Source organism: Bos javanicus, chromosome 1 (genome assembly GCF_032452875.1).
Source record: "Bos javanicus breed banteng chromosome 1, ARS-OSU_banteng_1.0, whole genome shotgun sequence".
In the NCBI taxonomy this organism is placed as follows: domain Eukaryota; kingdom Metazoa; phylum Chordata; class Mammalia; order Artiodactyla; family Bovidae; genus Bos; species Bos javanicus.
Genome location: NC_083868.1, coordinates 879,795 through 906,198, shown reverse-complemented (window position 1 = coordinate 906,198; position 26,404 = coordinate 879,795). Strand labels below are relative to the sequence as shown.

The 26,404-nt window shown below is 45.8% G+C and overlaps 2 pseudogenes; both read right to left on the bottom strand.

Moving 5' to 3' along the window:
• Positions 1-4,162, bottom strand: part of LOC133228509 (olfactory receptor 5D18-like) — a 45,351-nt pseudogene extending 41,189 nt beyond the window's left edge.
• LOC133230835 (coiled-coil domain-containing protein 3-like) overlaps positions 1-24,356 on the bottom strand; it is a 46,442-nt pseudogene extending 22,086 nt beyond the window's left edge.
• Between the last annotated feature and the right edge of the window lie 2,048 nt (positions 24,357-26,404).

The window sequence follows — 26,404 nt, the reverse complement described above, 5'->3', positions numbered from 1 at the left end:
ACTCTGAGGCAACACGAGTTGGTCCCTGAGGTCCCCGTGGCAACTCGAGAGGAACCCCAAGCTTCCCGCCACAACTCGAGAAAAAACACGAGATTCTCCCCTCAACGTGAGATGAGGCCCCTTTCCAGAGCAGTGTCTCCAGAGAAATCCCACATTCCCTCTTGAAACACGAAAGGGTACTTGACACCCTTGATGCAACTCAGGAAGGTCCCCGAAATACCCGTCCCCACTTGAGAGGAACACCGAGTTTCACGCCACAACTCAAGAAGAGCCCCGTTTTCCCCCTCCTCAACTCGAGATGAGGGTCGATTCCCCTGCTTCGTTGGGAAAGGAATCCGGACGTTGCCGTCGCCCCTCAAGAGGAGGCCGGTCTCACCTTGAAACTCGAGCACATCCCAGGGAGTTGTGCCTCAATTCGAAAAGACCCTGATTTCCCCATCCACTCCAGATAAGCCTGATTCCCTTGCACGGACTTGACTGGAACCCTGAGAATTGACTCAAAACACGAAGGGAAGTGTGACAGCCCCGTGGCACCCTGAGAAAAAGCCCCAGACCCCTATGTCCACTCGAAAGGAAGACTGACACCCCTTTTACACCTCGAGAGGGAAGCGGACTTCCATGTCTCGATACGAGACGAGGCCTGACTCCCCTGTTGAAACTCCAAAGGAAGCCCGAGATCCATGTTAGAACTGGAGAGGAACCCTGAGGTTCCGGCCTCAACTCAAGATGAGGCCCTATGCCCCTGCACTGACTGGAGAGGAATCCCGAGAGGCCGCTCGCAACTCGAACGGAGACTTGACTTTCCTGAGGCAACACGAGAGGGTCCGTGAGGTCCACATCGCAACTAGAGAGGAGCCCCCAAATTCTTGCCAAGCCTCGAGGAAAACCACGGGATTCTCCCCTCAACGCAAGATGAGGCCCTTTCCCACTGCAGCGTCTTGAGAGAAATCCCACGTTCCCTCCTGAAACTCGAAATGGTACTCGACACCCTTTATGAAACTCCAGAAGTTCCCCGACATACCCGTCCTCACTCGAGAGGAACACCGAGTTTCCTGGCACACCTCAATCTGAGCCCCTTTGCCCCTCCTCATCTCGAGATGAGGGTCGATTCCCCTGTTTTGACTGGAAAGGAATCCTGACGTTCCTGTCGCACCTCAAGAGATGGCCAGTCTCACATTGAAACTTGACAGGAACCTTCGTGGGTCGTGTCACAATCCCAAAGACACTGATTTCCCCATCCACTCGAGATAAGGCCTGATGCCCCTGCACCGATTTGAATGGAACCCCAAGAATCAAGTCACAACACAAAGGGGCACTGACACCCCAGGTGCATCCTCCAGAAAAAGCCGCAGTTTCCAAATCCAACTTGACAAGAGGCCTGACACACCATTCACAACTCGAGAGGCAAGCCGAGTTCCATGCCTCAACACAAGACGAGGCCTAACTCCCCTGTTCAAACTCCACAGAAACCCCGAGATTGATGTCAGAAATGGAGAGGAACTCTGAGGTTCCTGCCTCAACTCGAGATGAGGCCCTACTCATCCCTGCAGTGACATGAGAAGAATCCTGAGGTTCCCCTCATAACTCAAAAGCAGATCTGACTTCCTGAGGAAACACAAGCGGGTCCCCCAGGTCCCCACACAACTCGAAAGGAACCCTAAGCTTCCTGCCACAACTCCACAAAAACCATGAAATTCTCCCCTCCACACGAGATGAGGTCCGTTTACGCTGCAGCGTTTCCCAAGAAATTCCACGTTCCCTCTTGGATCTCGAAAGGGAACTTGACACCCTTTATGAAACCCCAGAAGCTTCCCGAGATACCCGTCCCCACTCAAGAGGAATGCTGAGTTTCCCGCCACAACTCAAGAAGAGCCCCGTTTTCCCCTCCTCAACTCGAGATGAGTGTCGATTCCCCTGCTTCGTCTGGAAAGGAATGCCGGGGTCCCCGTCGCCCCTCAAGAGGAGGCCGGTCTCAAATTGAAACTGGAGAGGAACCCGGGGGTCTTGCCACAATTCAAAAGACACAGATTTCCCCATCCACTCGAGATAAGGCCTGATTCCCTTGCACTGATTCGAATGGAATCCCAAGAATCAACTCACAACACGAAGGGAGGACTGATACCCCGGTTGCAAATTCGAGAAAAGCCCCATGTCCCCAATTCAACTCGACTGGAGGCCTGAAACCTCTTTTACAGCTTGAGAGGAAAGCAGAGTTCCATGCCTCAACACAAATCGAGACCTGACTCCCTGTTTGAAACTGCAGATACACCCCGAGATCCACATCAGAACAGGAGAGGAACCCTGAGGTTCCCGCCTCAACTGGAGATGAGGCCCTCTTACATTACACTGACCTTAGAGGAATCCTGAGAGGCCCCTCACAACTCGAAAAGATTCCTGACTTCCCATAGGCACCATGAGAAGCTCCCTGAGGTCACCATCGCAACTCGAGGGAACCCAAAGTTTCCTGCCACAACTCGAGAAAGACCTCCAGACTCCCCCTTCAACGCAAATTGAGGCCCGATTCCCCTGCCGTGACTCAAGAGCAATCCCACGCTCCCCCTCGCAACTCGAATGCTGACTGGACTTCCCTGGGACAACACGAGAGGCTCCCTGAGTTCCCCGTCGTAACTCGAGAGAAACGCCAAACTTCCTGCCACAACTCGAGAAAACCACGGCATTCCCCCGTCACCGTCATCGTGAGATGAGGCCCTTCTTTTCCTGCAGAGCCTAGAGAGCAACCCCGAGTTCCCTCTCAAAACTCCATAGGAGGCTTGACTCCCTTTAGGCCACTCAAAGGGCTCCAGGAGATACCCGTCGCAACTCCAGAGGAGAGCAGAGTTCTTTGCTTCAACTCAAGACGAGGCCTGACTCCCCAGGTGAACCTTGAACGCAACCCCGAGATCCCTGTCGCCACTGGAGAGGAATGTGGAGTTTCTGGACACAAGTCTAGATGAGGCCTATTTCCCCTGAAGTGACTTGCGAGGAATCCCGAAGTGCCCGTCACAACTCGAAATGATACTTGACTTCCCTGAGGCAATAAGAGCAGGACCCTGAGGTCCACGTTGCAACTCAAGAGGAACTCCAAACTTCCTGCCAAGCCTCAAGGAAAACCACGGGATTCTCCCCTCAACGCAAGATGAGGCCCTTTCCCACTGCAGCGTCTCGAGAGAAATCCCACGTTCCCTCTTGAAACTCGAAACGGTACTTCACACCCTTTATGAAACTCTGGAAGTTCCCCGACATACCCGTCCCCACTCGAGAGGAACACCGAGTTTCCCGGCACACCTCAATCTGAGCCCCTTTGCCCCTCCTCATCTCGAGATGAAGGTCGATTCCCCTGCTTTGTCTGGAAAGGAATCCCGACGTTCCCGTTGCTCCTCAAGAGGAGGCCGGTCTCACATTGAAACTCAACAGAAACCCTCGTGGGTCGTACCACAACCCCAAAGGCACCGATTTCCCCATCCACTTGAGATAAGGCCTGATGCCCCTGCACCGATTCGCATGGAACCCCGAGTATCATGAAAAAACATTAAAACCATCTTTAGTGAAAAATATCCATATAGAAAAGGTCACGCCAATCCCATATTCACCATGTCTGCTTTAAATCCATCAAGTTTGTGCAAATCACTGAAAATCTCAGTAACACTCTTTAAAAAAAATTATTTAATTTTTTAACTTTACAATATTGTATTGGTTTTGCCATATATCAACATGAATCTGCCACAGGTATACATGTGTTCCAAAAAAAAAAAAAAAGGATGAGAAGAAAAGATATATTCATACAATTGAACAATTGCTGAAAGGGAGGTGGGGCTGTGGATTACATTATACTGTAGAAACCATATGATTTCCTGATTTTGGAGATTATGTGCAGGTTTTTTTCAGGAGAACGCACCCATTTTGGATAAAATATATAGAGTATTTTAGATGATGTGGCAAATGCGAGCCCTTTCCCCATTGCTAGGAGTTTTCTGTACATTTTAAATTCCTGGAAAGTAAATTATGTTTCAAAACAAACAAGTCAATACCATAAAAGAAAATCAGATTAGACAGGCATGAAACTTTCCTATAGAGGTCAAGACTTACCCAGACGAAGTTCAAGGGATGCTGTGATGCTCACTGCCCTCGAAGGAGTCCACATGGAATGAAGAAGTACTGTGGGAAGTCTATTAGTAACCACCATGCCTTGGGTCCTCTGGATGACCTATTGCAGGAGAAACAGATTTTACAAATAAAAATTTCCCCATAACTTTGAGAGAGTCATTTCTTAGGCAGGTTGATAAGTCTAGGGGTCCCCAAGGAGAGAGGGGTCTGGAATTCTCAAGGAGGAAGAAAGGACAAACATTTTTTTTTTCTTCTATATATTTCTTAGGATTATATAACAATAATGTATCCTGCCTGAGGACAGTCTCTGAATTAAACCTTCTGGCTAATTCTGTTATCTTAAAATGTAAATTATGGGAGTAGGTCTGGTGAGGTCTTTACAACCTCCTGACATTCTTTGGATTCATTGGAGAGTATGTAACTTCATTGCTAACACTAGCAAGGGGGTACCCTTTCTGCCCCCTTCTGATGCCTATGTCAGAAGCTTTCTCTATCTCCTTTATACTTCAATAAAACTTTATTACACAAAAGCTCTGAGCGATCAAGCCTAATCTCTGGCCCCAGATTGAATTCTTCTCCTCCGAGGGCCAAGAATCCTGGTGTCTTCACCGTGATTCAACAACAACCTTTCAACTTCACAAAAAGTTGTTAGACTACATTCAGTAAAGTTGAGCAATTTCCAATCAATTTCCAATCATATAAAATACTACAACTTACAATCCCAATAAATATACAAAAATCACTTGCGTTTCTATACACTAATAACAATCAGAAACAAAAATTAAGAAAGTCCCACTTATAATTGCATCAAAAAGAATAAAACATCTAGCAACAAACTTAATCAAGGACATAAAAGACCAGAAGTCAAAAAACTAGAAAGCACTGATAAAGAAACCAAAGAAAACACAAATAAACAGAAAACTATTCCACGCTCACACACTGGAACAATGAGGAATTAAAATGTCCATTCCAACCAAAGCCATCAACAAATACACTGACTGCAATCACAAAATAATATTCAATGGCCTTTTTCACAGAAATAGAAATATTCCTAATATTAGGCTGCTAATATTGAACAGGACCTTAAATGGCCAAGAAGACTCTGAGAAAGAAGAACACAGCTGGAGGCATCTTCCTCTCCAACTTCAAACTACATCACGGACCTGTAGTAACCACCACAGTGAGGAACTGGCAGGAACACAGACACATGGACTCCAGGAAAGAATAGAGAGCCCAGGAATGAACCCACATGTATGTGGTCAGTTCATGAAAATCAAACCAGGAACGAGTGAAGAGGAAAGGACAGTCTTCTTAAGAAACAGTGACAGGAAAACTGGCCATCTACTCGGAAGAACATCAGTGAAGGTCATCCTCTGGATCATCTAACAGAAATCGAACTGAAAACCCGCCATTTTGCACATGGAGCTCTTTCCCCCCGAGTCCTCTGAGATGGACCTCCGGTCAGCGCTCAGCTGGACACAGGAAACGTCTACTTTGTCCTCATTTTCCCCTCTTGCAGCGCCTCCCTGCTGGTGGGCACTGAGGCAACCCCGCTCCTCTCAGCTGGGACGCAGCCCCGTTACCCAGGAGCCCGAGCCCTGAGGGCCCTGAGGAGACAAAGCTCCCGCCAGCTGGTCACTGAGCCCAGTCTGAAGGCAAAGCGTCCTGCGCCCACGGGTCAGAGGGGGTTTTGGCGCCCCCTGCGGGCCCCCAGAGAAGAGCGGGCAGCCCTGCACTCACAGACCTCAGAGGGCTCACCCAGAAGCAGCTCTGCTGTGAGCACTCAGACTGGAAGCCCAAACTGAAATGGAGCAGAATAGCTCCATGACCCTCCTCAAAACATGGCTAAGGAACAATCAGAGCCTGTATCAAATGCAGCCATAAAAAGGAACACATTTGAGTCAGTTCTAATGAAGGGGATAACCTAGAGTGTATGAAACAGGGAAGTCAGTCAGAAAGAGAAAAACATGGAATCGAGAAGGATGGGTCTGATTAATCTGTTCACATAGCAGCAACGGAGATGCAGACATAGAGAACAGACTTACGGACAAGGGTGGGGAACAAGAGGGAGAGGGTGAGATGAATGGAGAGAGCAGCATGGATGCATGTACACCAACATTTGTAAATAGAAAACCAGTGGGAATTTGCTGTTATGACTCAGGGAACTCAAACTGGGGCTCTGTAATAACCTAGAGAGGTGGGGATGGATGGGATGTGGGAGGGAGATTCAAGAGTGAGGGGACACACGTACACCTATGGTTAATTCATGTGGATGTATGACAAATCAAACCAATATTGTAAATCAATGATCAATCAACTAAAAATAAATAACTGAAAAAAAAAAGATGAAATGAACAGAAACACAAACTCTGCAACTAACACTGTAATTCAATTTAAAAAACTATAAAATTTTAGAAAACAACAAAAGATTTACATGACCTTTGGTCTGGTGATGAGTTATAACACACAACAAAAAAAGCCAACTTACCAAATTAGGAATATAAATTATTTAAAACATTGACTTTTACAAATTTTATACATTTACTCTGTGAAGGACCTTATTCAAGAGAACCAAAAGACACACTATTAAATGAACCACTGACCACCCACCCTTGCCAGGCAACAGAGAAGAGAAAACACTTGCAGGAGTCATCTTACAACGGGAGGTCCTGGTAAGGAACAAGGGACTAACAAGCTACCACCAACCAGGATTCTGGAGAGGTCAAAAAGAGATAGGAGACTGCAGTCCAGAGGTCCTAGCAACTTCCCAGGATCCTCCTCGCTGGAATCCACCTCGGCTGAGTGATGCGTGTGCCCCCAGGAAGGATTCCAATTCAGAATGACTGGCAAGAGACAAACCAGAAACTAATCCAATGACCATAAACCCTGAGACGGTGAGCCACGTGGCAGAGCAGTTCTCTCCATTTCCCTCACCCTCCTGCCCTCTGCCCCGGCAGCCCTTCCCAATGAAGTCTCTCGCTTGGATGGCACTCCTCACCACGGACAATTCATTTCCAGGTGTCAGGCAAGAATCCATTCTCAAGCCCTGGAAGGGATCCTCTTTCCTTCATCAAAACCACAATCCAGGAGAAAATATCTTCCAAATGCTACCTTGTAGAGAAGGCAGTGGCACCCCTTCCAGTATTCTGACTTCAGAAATCCCAGGGACAGAGGAGCTTGGTGGGCTACAGTCCAACAGCAGGGCATTTCTGAGGGGAGGAAACAGTCCCAGGGAAGCTGAGGCACTCGCCGAAGTCCCCAGAGCTTTCGACGGCAAGGCCAGAACTGTGGCTGAGGACTCCCAGTGGCCAGGCCTCTTGATCCTGGCCTGTCTCACCAGGTACATGTGTGGAAAACTAGAATCAAAAATATGCCTGAGGCTCTGTGGCTCCTGGTGGCTCTGTGGTAAAGAATCCGCTTGTCAGTCCTGGAGATGCAGATGTGATCCCTGCTATGGGAAGATCTGCTAAGATCCACATGCTATGGAGCCCATGTGCCACAACTACTGAGCCTGTGCTATAGATCCTGGAAGACACAATGCCGAGCTCACATACTGCAACCACTGAAGCCCGTGAGCCTGTGCCCCACAACAAGAAGCACCACTGGAGTGAGAAGCCCACACACCACTAGTTATGGCCCATGCTCACCCGAACTAGGGAAAAGCCCACACACGAAGACCCAACACAGCGAAAAATAAATACAATTGTTTTCCTTAAAAATGCATATCTGACAAAGAATCTGTACTCAAATTGTCCAAGAACACTAGAGCAAAAAAGCCCATTCATAATTGGTAAAGATTGAAATAGACACCTGGCCACGGAGGGTATACTGATAGTAAACTATCCTACAGAAACATACTCAAGATACTGGTGGGATGCATGCACAGCCCCCTTTGGAAGACAGTCTGACAGTTTTTTCAGTAACCACATGGGACAAGCACTGAATTCTATACATGACAAGTGGTGGAAGCCAGGTATCTTACCATTGGAATGGGAAGTTATGGAGAAACAAAAGGAAAGTTTACAAGATCCATGGAGACATCATCACAAATTACCTTTAACTGAATATGTTCAAAGGTAAACTGGAATACATGTATATATTTCCGAGTATTGTCAGCTGAGCATATTTAGCTCCTACATGTATGTTGTGCATATCATTCTCTAATGAAAGGGACATTTGTCCCTCGTGGTCCTGTGGTAAAGGATATGCTTACCAATGCAGGGAACACAGGTTCACTCCCTAGTGCTAGAAGATTCTACATGCCCAGGGGCAACTAAGCCCCTGTACAACTACTGAAGTACTTGCATGCTACACAGCCCAAGTTCTGCAACCAGAGAAACTGCTGCAATGAGAAGCCAGGGCACGGCCACTAGAGGGCAGCCTCTGCTCACTACAACCAGACATCTAGCAACGAAGACCCAGCATAATCAAAAATAATTCAATGTTAAAAAAAATAAAAGGACAGAAGTTCTTTGAATAAATGACTGAGATTAGGGGTGAAGCAGTACATATATGAGCCAGGATAATATTAAAGTATGAGAAAGTAAAGAAAGTAAAGACAACTATCAAGCTGTCCAAACTGATAAAAATGAATGATTACACAGTTTTATCTGTATACACTAGCAAATAATAATCTGAAAAGGAATTTAAAAAAATTCCCTTTCAATAATGTCAACATTAATAAAATACTTTGCCATGGATGTAACGAGGATGACAAGACTGGCACCCTGGGAATTATACACGATTGCTGAAAAAATATCCTGAATACATGTACAGATGTCCCATAGTGATGGAAAGACTTAAGATGGCAATACCATGGAATGTATCTTCAATCTGAAATGAAGATCAAATATGACTTGATCACTCAGAGCTTTTGTGTCATAAAGTTTTATTAAAGTATAAAAGAGATAGAGAAAGCTGCTGACATGGACTTCAGATGGGCGCAGTAAGAGTACCCCCTGCTGGTCTTTAGCCAGATGTTATACAGCCACTAGCAGTCTGATAAGGAAAGAAAGGCAATGTCTCAGAGAATGGCACCAGGCCTGTCACCCACAACATGCATTGAGATAACATTGGCAGCAGGTGAGTCATCCTGGGCCATAAAATGATTGACATGAATCTTGAAGAAAGGCAGATTTCCAGGCAATATATCATTTCATTAACATAGATTAGGAGAACAAGGTATGAGTAAGACATACTGGTTTGTCAAGTCAGTTCTGAGCCTTTAGGGGGAACTGACCTGAAGCCAGAGTTTAGCGGAAATACGTAGTATATTAACATAGCTTAAGACAAACATTTCCTTACGAAAAAATGCATTGCTTAGCTCAAGGTTTGAGAAAAGTTAAGTTCAGGTGGAGCCAGAAGTCATCATTGCAACACAGAATTTTCAGAGAAACCTCCTTTTAAATTTGTATCGAGAAGGGGAAAAAAATATAACACTAGTTTGTTTCCTCTGGCTGCTTGAGAGAGAGAGAGAAAAAAACGTCTGACACTTGAAGCCTATTCCCTCTGTCTGGAGAACCCAGGCCTTCCTTCCTGTTACCCTCTCAGGGCCTTTAGGAAGCAATACACAAGCTGACCCTAACATACACGTGGAATGACAAGGGACTGCAAAGAGCCAGAACAATCACGTGAGTCTGCAGTGCTAAGGTCCTCTGGTATGCTGTGCTAAGTCGCTTCAGTCACGTCTGACTGTCAGAGCCTGCCAGGCTCCTCTGTCCATGGGAATTCTCCAGGCAAGAATACTGGAGTGGGTTGCCGTGCCCTCCTCCAGGGAATCTTACCAACCCAGGGATCGGATTCCTGCATTGGCAGGTAGGTTCTTTACCACTAGCACCACCTGGGGCAAAAGTGCCTAAACGGAGATCAGGGAAACCCAGTTAGGAGAAGGGACTCAGAGGAAAGGAAGTGAGGCAAGGAGACTCTTAGTCACACTCAGAGAAGCCCGGCAGGTAGTTCTGCAGGTGGAGGAGGGGAGGAAGCAGGCTGGAGCTGTGTAGAAGATGAAAGAGGGAACTAAAGCAGGGGCCCCCAACCTCTAGGATCTAATGCCTGATGATCTGAGGTGGAGCTGATGAAATAATACTAGAAATAAGTGTTTGGTCACTCAGATGTGTCCAACCCTTTGTAGCCCACCAGGATCCTCAGTCCATTGAATTCTTCAGGCAAGAATACTGGAGTGGGCTGTCATTTCCTTCTCCAGGAGATCTTCCCCACCCACTGATTGAACCCGGGTCTCCCACACTGTGGGCAGACTCTTTACCAACGGAGCCACCAGAGGAAAAAAAAATAGAAATAGAGTGCACAATAAATGGACTGCACTTGAAACATCCCAAAAGCTTCCCCCACCCCTGTCTGTCAAAAGATTGTCTTCCAAAAAGAACTCCCGAGGTCCAGGAAGGAACTTCAAGTGTACTTGACTGTCCCAGGTTGCTGGCTTAGGGAAATGCTGAAGCAGGGGTGTCCAAAGAGGTAGAACCTCCCTTGCGTGGGTTCCTCAACAGACCTCCGATAGCCTTGGTGATGGAGGGAGAGATTTGTTTCATTTTTTTAAATATCCCTGTGGGATAAACTGAAAACTTAGCAATTCTTTTACAGTCTTCCTAATAAAATGTTTTCTTTCTTTACTGAACTGTGAAGTACCAACTGTGACAATCACTGTTCTAATATACCTCATAGTGTTGCCGACACTATGGATATAATTATTGAAATTGAACTTATTCAATAAAAGTGATGAAGCATCTGCCCTGTGCCCAGCACTTTCCAAGGGTTGGGGAGTACAGTGAAAATACTCCATGAGATGCACAGCTGGTAGGCACATTCTTTAAAAAAGCCTTTTACATTTCCACCAATAGTTTATCCTCAATGTCAACACTTGCCAATTAATACCATGCTGGGTGGGAAGCTCATTAAAAACCCAGGAGCCAGAGTTCCTGGAAGGATATCCCATTCTCCCTTGGACAGTCCTCCACCCTTTCTGGCTCTCAGTTTCCTCATCTGCAAAATCATGGACAACTGATTATAATTTATCCCTGGAACCCAAGTCTATTGAGGGGGAGGGGAAATATTACTCCAAGGCCTGGATGAGAGACCAGATTGAAAGAAAAATATGTCATTGCTGGTTTTCAGTCAAACAGACAGATACAATGAAGGAAGGAGCCCCTGGCCCTGCGGGATCTGCCTAGGGCTCTAGTCTGGGAAATTCTTACACATCAGGAGATGGCTCCGAGCTGGATTTCACCAAGAACATCCATGCAAAGGACAAGTCTGCAGAGCTCTGTACCCATCAGCCACAGGAAGAGACTGCCTCCCAACAGCCAGCAGCATTTACAAGTGACCTCCTAAGGCCTTTGCCAAACTACAGGGGCAACTCTGGGTTTTCTGTTTCCCTCACTTTTCTGACTCTTTTCTTAAAAAAAAAAAAAAAAACACCACACATTTCTTCATAGAATGCCACAGTGGAAGGAAAATAGGCCTTCAAATTTTTAGACCTCAATTTGCAAAAAACTTGGAGCTTGGTTGTATTTTTTTTTTAATTAAATCACCACATAACTTAAATTTTTTACACATTCTAATTATTCAGTTCCAAAACACCAAACTTATTGCACAGGGTTCCCATGGAAAGGACCCCTCGCAGCAGGACAGCCACAGATTCCACCATGAAAGGGCAGCAAGGTGCCCTCCTCCCTTCTTTTCTGCCTGGGTGGCCACCAGGTATTTAAATCCATGCACCCTACTAAATATCTAGGGTGCAACTGGTGGACCCTTCCCTTTCCCATCACAGCAGGTGGTCAAGGGCCCACTGGGCTGCAAAGTGGCAGAAGCAGGGCTGGGCCAGCCAGCCAGAGTAAGGGTTATGAAGTCCCCACAGGTGAAATCACCAGGAAGGATAAATCCCTTGGACTTCCAGCAGGCACTAGGCTGCTTGGGAAAACCCGCGCGGGTCTGAGCTTTATGCGACAGGGTAAAGCGGTAAAGGCCTTGACCCCAAAGGTGAGGCCTTTCCATGACCGCCAGGTTAGGGGGCTCTGAGACTGTGTCAACAGAGAGGGCAGAATACGTGGTTCCCTCCTCCACTGAGTCCCAGTTCCCTTACTTGTGGTCCACACCCCTCCGCTCCGCTCACTGGATGCTGATCACTGGGAACCCAGGAGCGCAAGAAATGGGCGTTCCCAGACGCAATGGAGACCCCTGAGAGCACAACTGGGACCCCCTGCCCCGGACGCGCTCCCGATGTGCCACGCCCCCACGCCCACTTCCAGGAGAGGCCCGCGGGCCTCACTATTGCCCCAGATGAAACACAAGGACAAGCAAATCCACCCCACAGAGACAAGCCAAGCTTTTTATCAGCTGATCTGTCTATGATTCAGGGATAAAACTATGACTACAGAAAGGAAAGATGACCTGACCTAGGACTGCCATGATATTCTACAGAACCAGACAAAATTGGTTACAAGGAAACTTCTTTTTTTCTTGGAAACTGTAAAGCTGGTTCTTTTGCATATGCAATTAAAAACAATTAGCTTGTTACAAAGGCCTGCCTAGGGCAACGCTTGAAGTTAATCCTTGCCACAGAATTCAACAACTTCCCTAGTGTCTGCCTACAATGTGGGAGACCTGGGTCCAATCCCTGGGTTGGGAAGATCTCCTGGAGAAGGGAATGGCAACCCACTCCAGTATTCTTGCCACCACCCCCCTCCCCCCACCGCCACCCCCCCCCAAAAAAAAAAACAACAAGCTGTTCAAATAAATATTTTAAATCTCAGGTGGAAAACTAGAAGATCCCTTGTCTGTCTGTCTGGATTTATGTATGTCTCAGTGTGAGTCTTCTGTTTTTTGATAATATTGCTCAAGTTCTGAGTTCTTATTTAAATGGTCTTAAGAAAAGGAAGCCCTTACAAATCAAACAGTTGTAAATATAAGAAAACATTGACCTAAATTAATTTCAGATTCACGTGAACTGGGAAATAGTCAATATTAAATATCTAGTATTTTTTTTTTTGCTACTCTACTATAGACATGTCTAAGAGTCACTAACATTAAGCACAAAATTTTCATAGTGCCTAGGTTTATTATAAGTTAAAAATTGCTATATTGTTGTATCTGTCACAAGCTTGTCAATAAGAAAGTACCTCTAAACAATAACAAAAAAAACTAAAAAATGTAAATATGATATAAGCTTTTAGATAAACTATTAACAATAATTATACTCTAAAATTTATATTTTTATAAATATATTATTATTATATTCTAAAATTTTTCTCAACATTGAAACTCTGGTATCTAACACAGAAGCTGCCTCATGGCAGTCACTCAACAGTCACTTGCTAAAGACTGGACTCAACAATTCCACAAAATGAGGTGTGTACTGATATAATGTCATACATGTCCACATTCCATGTAATATCCATGGACTGGAAACAGTGTAACTACCTATCAACAGGGAACTTGATTAAATACATAGTAAGGCATTAATACAATGGAATACGACACAGCTGTTTAAACCAATGTACATGTCTAGATATAGCAACTTACATGTCTACTTACATGTACCCACTTGTGAACAAAGCAGGGCACAACCACGTGTGCACATTGCAGTGCCACTGGTACCAAAAGTGTGTGTTAGTCACACAGTCGTGTCTGACTCTGCCGGGGTCCAGCCCCAGCAGGATCCAGGGAATCCCTCAGGATGATGGCGTCAGTGATAAGGAAAGTAAAGGGAGAGAAAGAGGCTTGATCTTCCTTGGTTTACACAGAAAGCCAATAAAGCTCCTGACACGGAACTTGCTCTGTTCACGGAGGCTGCAGGCACCCTCTCGGTGGGGTGAGGACACAGGACGCACCCTCCCCGGTGAAGATGCAGGGCACCTTCCCGATCAGATCTTAGAAGCCCAGGCAAAAAAGTGAAGTCAGAGAGCCCCTGTGCCCTCAAGGAGTTATCCTGAAAGAAGAACAGAGAGAGAAAGAAAGAAAAGGAAAGAAAGAATGACACGGGAGACCAAGCTTCGGTGAACGAGGCCCATAACTTTATTTTCAAAAAGAATTTTTATACCTTGACGTGTACATAGAGGGATATGAAAGATGCAAAGTCATACAGAGTCAGCCCAAACATTACATCTGTTTTGTCTTTATTGAAACCAGGATTTTTCTCTGCATACCTTTCCCATAAACAATGTTGTGTACATTATCTTCTGGCCTTGGAGGCCTGTGGAGATTTTATGACCCTTTTTTGATAAAGGCTACTCAACCAGAAAACCTATTTTCCCTTGAAGTGTTTTTTCTTTATATTTCTAATCTATGTCAGCCTCAGAAAGTGCTAAACAGAATTACATTCTCACGGAGCAAAGGTGCAGTGAGTTACAACAAAGAAAGAACCAATTAGCTCAAAGGTCTGATGTGGTTAATTCCAAGGCTACTACTTGTTTTTCTTACATTCCAACTATGTTAACCAATGCACTCCCAGGTGCACAATGGATAAGGGATATGGGCACTTGGCAGCAAGCATTGCTTCAACAATGAAATCTTACACCAGCACTACTCCAATAGTTTTTAACTCTTTGAAAGGCTCTATATTTTTAGAATGTTTTAGGCTTCCTGTGTCTCTCACGGTTGGGAGGCTGTGAACAATCATATGCGTAGCTGCAAGAGTCTGGATAAACCTGTCAGGCAAGCTAGAAAGCCATCAGAGGGGTTTGAATTGAAACACTTCTATTATGCCCAGGAGACTTATTAACTAAAGCCCTAAGTTGACTTTTTCCAGAGAAAGGTGGTCGGGGATAGCCCCCTGTTAATGTCAGAAGAGTTGGTGAAAGGCACAAAATAGTAAGACAGACAGATGCTGGTTTTGGGGTAGATGCTCAAGCAGATCCAGGGGGTCCCTCGAGTCCTGATCCACCTTGCTCATCAGATCTCTTCCACATGAACTTGTCATGGGTGGGATCACCCGTGCTGGCTCCTGGCACGACTCTTTGTAACTCCATGGACTGAAGGCTGTCAGGCTCCTCTGTCCATGGGATTCTCCAGGCAGGAATATAGGAGTGGGCTGCCATGCCCTTAAGGAAGACAGTGAATCTTGACTGAACTGTTTGTTGGGGGAGAGTACTCATTGGAAGCTTACAAGAAACTATTAACAGTGGTTATTCGTTTGGAGGGTAGGTGGGAACTGGGTGGATGGGTGTCAGAGGTGGGAGAAAAAAACTCTACTGACTACCATTTTATACTTTCAGATTTGGGAACCCACATGAACATGGTTTATAACTCAGTAAATGAATTTTTAAGTGCTCTGTGACCAGAACCCAGTAAATTATGTTGAATGAGTTACCACACACATGAGAGCTTCCCCATCATCTGTTCCCCTCTCCACCACCTACCCTGTCACCATTGCTTCCACTGCCACTGCCCTGGGAAGACACAGGACGCTTTTTAAAAGTTCCATCATCTTAAACTTTTAAAGCCATACTTTCTAACTATCCATTTATAGTCATAAACCTCTCCATCACTCTTTACAACTGACAAAGTGCTTTCAAACCTATGATCTAACTGGGTCCTTAGGACAACCTGAGACAGTTTATATGTTTTGAAAGTGAAAGTCACTCAGTGGTGTCCGACTCTTTGTGACACCATGGACTACAGAGTTCATGGAATTCTCCAGGCCAGGATACTGGAGAGGATAGCCTTTCCCTTCTCCAGGGGATTTGCCAACCCAAGGATAGAACCCAGGTCTATTGCACTGCAGGGGGATTCTTTACTCATTGAGCCACAAGGGAAGCCCAAGAATACTGGAGTGGGTAGCCTATCCCTTCTCCAGCAGATCTTCCTGACCCAGGAATCAAACTGGGGTCTCCTGCATTGCAAGCAGATTTTTTACCAACTGAGCTATCAGGGAAGGAGAAATTTGAAGTTTTGGGAAATTAAGGGTTCTGTCTGAGATCACGCCTCTGAAAACGACACAGCCAATCCTGATTGCCTGATGAGGATGGCACCTCCCTCACCATCCTTTCCAACTCTAAAAAGGCATAAAAGAAAGATGACAGGAGGTCTTCCACAGATTTTATGTCAGTCCCATGGCACTCTAGGTCAGATTGATGTATGTGTGGGTCAGTCTAGGTTGCGGTCCCGGGGGACAGGACTTGCTGAGAGAGGAAAACAGCCAACTTTTGTTTTGATTGTTACACTCACCCAACAGGGAAGAAAAAAGAAAATGTTCTTGGCTGGCGTGGAGAGAACCCTGCCAGAAAATGGGATGGATGCTCTAACTTGCCAAAGACATCTCCGGAGGCCCCATTAACACCATGATACTGAACCAGAGAGATGCTGAACAGTTAGGAGTGCTGCTGATTCCCTGGAAACTTTTGAAAGCAAGCTTATGTTTCCACTGACTGAAGCAAGGGGCGGGGGGTGGGGGGAGGGGGGAGTGGTGGGATGTCTAAGGACGGAATTAGAGAATGGGAGGATTTGGCTGCTGAGGACGGAGTTGCAGGTTGTCCTGGGTATGTATAACAAAAAGTTTCCCTACATCATATTTTCCTCTGGTTCCATTTCTTAACCTCCAGACTGACCCTAGAGTCCCAGATTCATGTGATGCTGCAAGAGAATGAGAAGGAGGAGATGCACCCTTCACGACCACGACCTAAACACACTGCTCGAGCTGACTGGGGACTTAGAGAAGAGCAGCAGCAACAGTGGAAATGATGAGAATTCATCAGTGTGCCCCCTGAATTCATCGTCATCTAAGACACAGCATGTGATATAGGGAAATTGTGTAATGTGCACCGTCCAGGGCCATTCATAATGGTCTCAGAACAAATGAAGGATTCACATGTTCCCATTAGCAAGAGTCTAACTGGAATAAAAAGGTGACCCAAACAAGGTCCTCTGACCCCGTCTAAGATGGAAGACCCATCACCTTAGGAAAAACAGACTGTTTGTGTCGTAACATGATTTATTTACCCTGCATAGGAGAGAAAGCAGGATACTCACCTTCACACAGAAAAAGCAGAGAGGACTTCCCTGGTGGCACAGTGGATAGGAATCCATCTGCAAGAGCAGGGGCATTTGTTCTATCCCTGGTCCAGGAAGACTCCACAAGCTGCAGATCAACTAGGCCCATGTGCCAAAACTAGTGAGCCCACAACCCACAACTACCGAAGCCCATGTGCTCAGAGCCTATGCTCTGCGACGAGGGAAACTCCTGCAATAAGAAGCCTGTGCATTGCAACAAAGAGTAGCCCTTGCTTGCCATAACTAGAGAAAAGCCCTCATGGCAACAAAGATCCAGTGCAACTGAATATGAGTTTTTGACTCTTTTTTTAAGGCAGATAATTTTTAGTTTTAGTTTAGTTTTGTTGTTTTTTTCAAGAAAGGAACAAGTAACTGTCCATAACTCTTCATCTAATTCTGACACCTTCAATTCACACCTATTTTAATCACTGCAGAGAAAGTAAAATTTTCTCAAGGACTATCATAAAATATAAATGCTAGCACCTTAGTTTTATTTTAAACCTAAATTCTCAAGTGAACTAGCTAATTTAACTCAGCTCTGATGTGGTACCTTTCAAAGTGGGCAGAAGGAGCCAAGATGTGATACATACAAAGTCCATCAACACCTCAGTTTGGCTCTGCAGCAGCTCAGCAACCTGGAACAATTAATTCTCTATCCCCAAAAGCTTCTGACTCTGTGCAAACATACATACCCACCCTCTGTTATCTAAGAGATCAGGATGATGAAAGGGAAAAGGAATTCTCCCCAAGATCAACATCTGACCACCCAAAATAGGACTGCTTTCACATTAAAACAATGCTCCACAGTCCCATTGTTGTTCTATTTGTTTTGAATGATGGAAAATCTAATTGCAGTAAAATGTTAATAGCTTCATTGTGTGACCACAGGGCTAATCAGTTATATATCTAAAGAGTTAGAGGCTCAGCTGTGAGGTATTTTTGGATCAATATCAGATCTCTTGACCTCAATGTACTATTACCAAGGATTTAGTACATGAAGCAAAAATCCCACAAAATGGAGAACCACAGGACCAAGACTAAGAAGATTTAATATGAACATGCTACGGTCTGACCCAGGCTGGGGATATTCAGGTTTATACTTGGTGAGTCCAGTTCAGTGTGGAGTGGGCGCTGGCACAGATTAAGAGTCGGGTAGGAAAAAAAAAAAAAGAGTTGGGGCAGGGGGAAAGAAAGGTGCTTAGATCCATGTGGGGAGTGAAATATATAACAAGCACTCAGAAAATTTTGGCAAATCTTGAAGAGGGGTCAGGGAGTTGGGAACTGTCAGTAGGGCAGGCCTAAGGAAGGAACCCTGGATAATGTATGGAAAGGAAGAATCAACACTTTTCTGCAGTCGGATGTACTTGCCCACGATGAGAACAATTTCTGTGCAAAGAACATGAAGAAAGCCTCCAGGTGCCATGGAGCCCTGGGCAGGAGGTTTGGAAGAACAAGGCCACTCCCCTAGGCCCACCCACCAGACAAGAGAAAGACAGCGCCCCCACCAAGGGCACCACAGATGGGGGAAAGAAGGAAACCACCTAATACATGCACATTGGTTCATTAACCCACATCAGAACTGTCTCCTGTGGTCTGTCACATGGTCCTATAAACACCTTGGTGGGAGACTGGGAGCGATGGGCCATGGCCTCCCTGCTCCCCTGGCTCAGTTGCAACAATGCCACTGCACAGAGAAAGCGATAGTCCTTGAAATATCCCCACAACTCAGGCATCTGCCTCAGACTGAAAGATGCCTTTTCTATCTTCATGCCTAGAGTGATCCGGATCCTTCTGTTCCATGGGAACTAGATCCTGCCACTAAGGGTTTGCATGCTACAACTGAAGATCCTGCATGCTGTAAGGAAGACTGAAGATCCCATATGCCACAACTAAGACCCAGCAGGGCCAAGTAAAAACATGCATAAGTATTTGAAATCAACAACAGAAGTAGTCATAACAGCTCAGTGTATTGAGTGCTTACTCTCAAACACCTCACATTCCCTTCATAGTTAAATCATGTTGCATCCACCCCAAGATACAGATGTTACAATGGCTTCCAATTTACAGAAGAGGAAACTGAGGCACAGCATGCCAACCTTCAGCCCATCTTGTCCCCTCACTTTGTGAGGAACCTCATACCACGTAGTACAGCCTGAGGACCCCAGAGTTTATGAGCAGTGCTTGTCAACTTCTGGGAGGGCTGTGGAGAGGGTGAAAAAATACTTCTTGATCTGGACTTTGGAAGAGGACTCTTGACTCCCTTGCTCTCAACATTCATATGAGTCATAGCTATCTTATTATTTTGCTGTAGCACAGGGTATAGCCAATTCTTACCCTAGTGTCTTTTTGGACCTCCCAGTCACTGGAGAAAGTTGCCAGCTGCTGCCCTTGTGAACAGTTTGAAAACTGGAAAAGGCTAGAAAACATCCTTCTGTTCTCTTGAGTGTCTGGAAAGATGGCATCTTGGAAATTGACTCCATGAGGCAAGAGGTTATAGTTCTCATCCATCCTAATGGGAAAAAAGGAGGTAAGAGCTGTAGACTGGACACCCATGGGGTGTACCGTCTTGAATCGAGAGTCAACAGAAGACTGTGACAGTGTTCCCAGTTATACAACGTCTTTTTTATTTTTTAAGTAGAGTTTAATTACAATGTTGTGCTAATTTCTGCTGTAAAGTGACTCAGTTATACATATACATACATTTTAAAATATCTTTTCCATTATGGTTTATCCCAGGAGATTGGATATGGTTCCCTGTGCTAAGGTAGGACCTTGTTGTTTTTTCCAAATGTAACAGTTTGCATCTGCCAATCCCAAACACCCAGTCCGTCCGTCTCCCTCCCTCCATCGCCCTTGGCAACCACAAGTTTATTCTCTGTATTCATGAGTCTGTTTCTGTTTTGTAAATAGGTTCATTCGTGCCATATTTTACATTCCACATATAAGTGATATAGTATTTATTCTTCTCTTTGTGACTTACTCTGCTTAGTATAATTATCCCTAGTTCCATCCATGTTGCTGCAAATGGCATTCTTTCTTTCTTGTTATGGCTGAGTAATATTCATATATATGTACCACATTTTCTTTAATCATTCAACTATCAAGGGACATTTAGGCTGTTTCCATATCTTGTCTGTTGGGAATAGTGCTGCTATGAACATGGGGGTGCATGTATGTTCCTGAATTACAGTTTTGTCCGGGGCATATCCCCGGATGAAGGGGACTGCTGGGTCATATGGTGGTCCTATGAATTTTCTGAGGATTCCCCCATACTGTTTTCCATAGTGGCTACCCCAACTTACATTTCCACCAACAGTGTAGGAGGGTTCCCTTTTCTCCACACTCTCCCCAACATTTGCTATTTGTTCTGTTTTTGATAGCCATTCTGCCTGATAGGAGATGGTACCTGGCTGCAGCTTTGATTTGCATTTATCTAAGAATTAGTGACGCTGAGTATATTTTTATGTGTCTAGTGGCCATCTGCATGTCTTCTTTGGAAAAGAAGACCTATTAAGGTTTTCTGCCCATTTTTTGATTGGGTTTTTTTTTTGTTGTTGTTATTGTTGAATTGTATGGTCTGTATATTTGAAATTAAGCCCTGGTCTATTGCATCATTTGCAAATATTTTCTCCCATTCTTTAGGTTGTCTTTTTTCTTTTTTTCTTTTCTTTTCTTTTTCTTTTTTCTTTCTTTCTTTCTTTTTTTTACAGTTTTCTTTGCTGTGCAGAAGCTTGTAAGTTTGATCAGGTCCCCTTTGTTCATATTTGGTTTTATTTCTACTACCTTGGGAGATTGACCAAAGGTAAGAAAACAAAGGTCTAATTTATGTCAGAGAACATTTTTCCCATGCTCTCTTCTAGGAGTTTTATGGTGTCATGTCTTACGTTTCAGTCTTTAAACCATTGTGAGATATTTTTCTGCAGTGTGAGGGCATATTCTATCTTCACTGATTTACATGCAGCTTCCAATTACACATCTACATGGCTCAGATTAGAGGAGTCACTCTCTCTGATTGTTTCTCTACCTCACACTGCACGTGTCTCTCCTTAAGTTTTTCAAAGCACATGAATTGGGGGGTGGGTGCAGGTGAACATTTGTGTATCTCCCAAGCTGCCTTCCTTCTCCTAGTGGAGTGCTCCTTGTTTCCTGGGCAAAGGAAAGCCAATTGCAATGACCCAGGATTCAAGTCCTATGACTGCTACTTATCTCCTGTTTGACACACAATGAATTTCTTAAATTCTCTAAGCTTAAATGTACAATCTATAAAACAAGGATGACAACAGCATTCTTCTTTGTTTAATGGTGGTGTAAGGAGTGCATTTTTAAAAAAATATGTAAAGCATTTGGCGCAGAGTAAGCACAGTATAAAACTTAACATTTTTACAGAACCCTGCATAAAGTACCTGTTGGCAAGATAGAGAAGTCAAGAGAAGGAAAAGGAGAGATGGAAGCGGCACTCCAGCCCAAAGTAGGCATTTGGGGGCTCACCAGGGAGTCTCCACTGCCACTTTCTCCTGTGACACTGACCAGAATCTGTTCTTCTCTCCGAGGGGCCCAGAATAACAGAGGAATGATTTATATGTGGTTGTTAACACACATCAGGGCAACACAGCCCTGTGAAATAGAAATCTTGTCAGACTACCATTTGACTCTGTATCTCTGCCCTAACGTTTTATAAATATGTCAGAGAAAAAGAGGAAAGAGCTGGCTGACCACCAGAGAGCCAGTGGACAAAACTGTATTTCATTATAAAATTGGAAAAGAAAATAATGTCTTAAGTACTGTGGCTCTTTTTACTTTGGAAAATAAAGTTTTCTTGTTGAATAGTTTTTAGAGCTGGTTTCCCTAAATAAAGACATGTAAAAATCTAAGTTTCTCCATATCAAGAAGGTACTATCTCATTCCTTGCCAGTTTTATTTAGAAACTGTACTTCTCCAGCATTTTTTTTAATTCAACTTAATCTGGCTAAACCACTCAAGCCAACACAAAGCACGCCATGTGTTCTAAACTTAGATATTCTGGCTTTAATATGGAAAACGTGTTACCACAAGCTTACGGATACCCCTCTGTGGAACCTTCTGTCTTCTTTCTCAGTGATGTGAAATCTCAAGAGCTCAAACTTAGTCTGCAGACCAAGGTCATGGCCATTCCAAATATCCTTAATGCTATGCCACATACTGGGAAGATGGGACTTATTGTCCAATCACTATCTGTTAGATTCCATTTTGAGGTTCTTCCCAGTTCCTCTGTATCAGCCTCTTCCTCAAACTGGAGAGAACCAATGCATTAGGGTTCCACCTGCTGTTTTCTATTGCAAACTTCAGTTGAGCCCATAACCTGAACCCTTGTCTACATGCATTTCGTTGTGACCACACAACAAACTTTCATGGAACTTCACAAGATTCCAGGAGACTCCCAACAGACAAGGCCTGGTCTAATTCACCTCTCTGTTCTTCAAAGCCCTGTGAGCACCTTCCCAATCCCTTAATGCCCCCTCCCCCAGGCCCTTCCTCTATAAACTTTTGCTATTTGGAGGAGCCTGGCATTGAGGTCCGCTGGCAGCTGATATGAGCGAATCTGAGTGAAACAAGAGGACAGCTGGGCTGTCCACACCAGCCCCATCTTGACATTTAAGCAGGTGTGCAGGATTGAGTAACTACACATTCCTCATCTAACCTGCACCAGGTGTTCTGCATCAGTTACTAGGATTTAATCTCAACCAACCTTGTTTGGCACATTATGAAGGTGAGGCTCTTGAGGTTCTTGACAAGGTCAGTAACTTGCTCAAAATGACAGGAAGAATGGACCCAGAATTCCAACAACCATCTGATTCCAAAGGTGTTTGGATTGGTTTTGACCACCGTCCATCCCAAACAACTCCCACGGCATCCACTTTAAAATATAGCTTTCTTCCTCTATAAGGATTCCACCTCAATTAGGGTTCCACTTTCTTATTTCAAACTCCAGGAGATGCCATCACCTGAACTCTTATCCACAGGCATCTCATCTGCACCACAGACCTACTTGCATGGAACTCAACCAGAGAGGGCTCCTGTCCGATTGCCCTTCATACTCCTCAGAGCGCTGTGACCAGGGCCTTCTTCCCCCATTACCCCCCACATAAACCTCTGCTATTGAAAATGGGCTGTTTGTTGCTGGAAACCACCTTGAGCTTTGGCCTGAAACACTCTTCCCTGGTCAAGCACGGGAGCCATCCTTGTTTTTCCAACAGTGTTAGCCAGAGGCACCCAAGATCTCTGTAGACTCAACATAAGGAGCACCAAAGAGCAGAAAATGGGAAGGAGACCAGGGCATCACTTAACATCACCCAGACAGGATTCTGCAGGAGTTCCAGAGCCTGCTGGGGATAAAGGTACCTCTGCTGGCCATGCTAAGTGGCCAAAGGGATGGTATGGGCGAGAGTTGGCAGGCTCACCCGAGGAAGAAGAAATAGGAGTAATCCTGGACCACGGTGTGGGAGTGACTGGAGAAGTAGCCCAGGCCGGTGAGGTTGAGCCTGGAGCCCCCGGGCACCTCGAGCATGCTGCCCCATGCCTGGTCGCACAGCATCTCGATCTCAGCGGAGTAGAAGAGCCCCGCGTCGCCGGCCTCATACTGCCCGGGCAGGTAGCTGTACAGGCTGTGCATCTCCTTGCAGCGCCAGCACCTTGGCGTACACGATGATCTCGGCCAGCTCCGCTAGGCAGCCCTCGCTCAGGGGTCTCCACTCGGAGGGCAGCTGGCAGCCGCAGGCGACTTCTAGCCCGCCGGCCAGGCAGAGCGCTGCGAGCAGCAGCGGGTGCAGCATGCCGGCGGCGAGGGCGAGCGGCGGGAGCCGCCAAGTGGGCTCCGCGCCCCAGGCGCGCTACCCGGGGCGCATGGCCGGGGGAAGCGGGGAGCCCCACAGCAGCAGCGAGAGCGTCTGGGAACGCGAAGTGCCAGGCCCCACCAGTGGGAGGGGCAACCCGGGGCGCTCGGCTCCGCGCACTGCTGCGGAAGCTCAGCGTGCTGCTCCCTCCTCCTCCGGGATCCCCCTGCGGGGCCTCGCTTGGGAGGCTTTTAAAAGGGCACCGGGAGGGCCGGCCACCGCCGCCTCCTGCCCGCCCGTGGCTGGGGCGTGGGCTGCAGCGGGAGGGGCGGAGGCGGGAAGCCGTCCAGGGTCGCGAGGTGCTGGGGAGACCGCGCAGTCGGCGCTGGACCGGGAGTCCCCGGGCCGAACTCGGTGTTTGCGCCAGCGCGGAGGTCCGCGGCCGAAAAGTCAGTGTGGGGAGAGGCGGCCCAGCCCTCTTCCGGAGCCCTGCGCACGACCAGGTGGAAGCTTTGCAGGCACAAAGCGCGCTCCAGACATGGCCTTCTTAGAATGATTGCCATCAATTGCCATGAGTACTCAGCCTACGTTTTTGCATTTTCTGAGTAGTTCCTTTACAATGGCACAGAAATCGAACTTTACTGTCGCAGAGTTTACCTTGGAAATTCTGTGTGATCTAATAAACTTTTCTGCTCTCCCTTTCCATCTCTTATGTTTTAACGATGCTCTTAGGAAAGCCTTCAACATCTGAAAAGCCAAAGCCACATTGCTTGGATTTTCCTACAGCTACATGGTCTCTTTGAACACCCTACACCTGAGAAATAGATTCAGAAGTTCCAAAGAGCTTTTCATAAGTCAATGAGTGACTCTGAAGAGACCTAAACTCCACAGTTAAATCTTTATTTCTAAATTAGGCAGTTCCTTTTATCTCCCAATTGCCTTTATTATTCTTCATGTAGTAAGAAAAAAAAAGATTATTTATAAGTATAAATATTTTGTATAGTCAAAACATCATATATATGAAATAGCATGGATATAATATACATATCATCGTACATATGCCATACATATTATATTTACAATAAGTTGATAAGCAAAACTGCTGTAAAATGGAAGGCTCTTTGTTCTGCAAGCATCTTGTTAACCAGGCTTTCTGCAAGTTTAAGTCTTAGAACTTAAGAACTTAAGAACTCAGCCAAAGTCTTCTCTGACTGAAAGGAAGAGTTTTAGGGAATTTGGGAAGGAAAGATAAGGAGAAAAGTGGGGAGTGGGGAAGGGAGAAAATTCCAAGGCCTCACATCCCGTGACAACCAAATCTTCCTGTGATCCCCAAATCTTCAGTTAGGACAATTAAATTCATGCATGCTTCTTGTGGCAGGGCAGAAATCCAGCTGGCGTGAGGCAGGGACTCAGGAGGAAGAGGCCATGAGCAGCATGGTCTCAGGGAACCAGAAGACCCTGGGAAGGCTTTGGTCGTGCCTTGAAGTGAAATGGCCAGGACTTCAGCCAGTGTGGCAGCCCAGCTTCTGAGGGAATGAAGGCTAAAGATCCATAAGGTCTTAAAGATCCATAAGACACCAATCCAGAATCCAACCCGTGACTCAATGGACAGATGTGTGCTTAATCGCTCAGTCACGTCCTACTCTTTGTGACCCCAGGGACTGTAGCCTCCCAGGCACCTCTGTTCATGGGATTCTCCAGGCAAGAGTACTGGAGTGGGTTGCCATGCCCTCCTCCAGGAGATCTTCCCAACCCGGAGATCAAACCCAGAACTCCCACATTGCAGGCATATTCTTTACCGTCTGAGCCACCAGGGAAGCAGTGACTCAATGGACCAGATTCTTATTCCTACAAGATCATCTGTGTTGGAAGAGGAAAGAAGTAAGAGTAAGAGCTCCTCACGGACAATAACTAACCTCTACATAGCTGGAAGTCAGCCTGGAGCCTCAATTAATTCTGTAGAAAACAGTTATATTGAGGGAAGCAATGGACAGTAGTCCCAATGGTATATGACTCCTCCTGACAACCCCACCACCACCATGGGAGATGGTAGAGTTAAGCTTTTCCCACAGGAGAAATGGCATTTGAGGGTGGCATCAGACTTCCTACGTTAGGACTGCCCATTTGTCTCTCCTTCAATATACGAGTTAAAACGTTTCATAACGTCTTAGTCTGTTCAGGGTGCCATGGCAAAATACCACAGCCTGAGGGGCTTAAACAACAGACATTTATTTCCCACAGTGCTGGAGGCTGGAAGTCCAAGATCAGGGTGTCAGTGGGATTGGTTCCAGGCTAGTAAACGGCCACCTTTCCTCTGTGTCCCCACATGGCCTGTCTTCTTTGTACGTGTAGAGAGAGAAATGTCTGGCCCTTCTAAGGACACCAGGACTATCAGATTAGACCACACTCTTGTGACCTCATTTAACCTTAATCACTTCCATAAAGGTGCTATCTCCAAATACAGTCTCACTGGGGGTTAAAACTTGAACAGA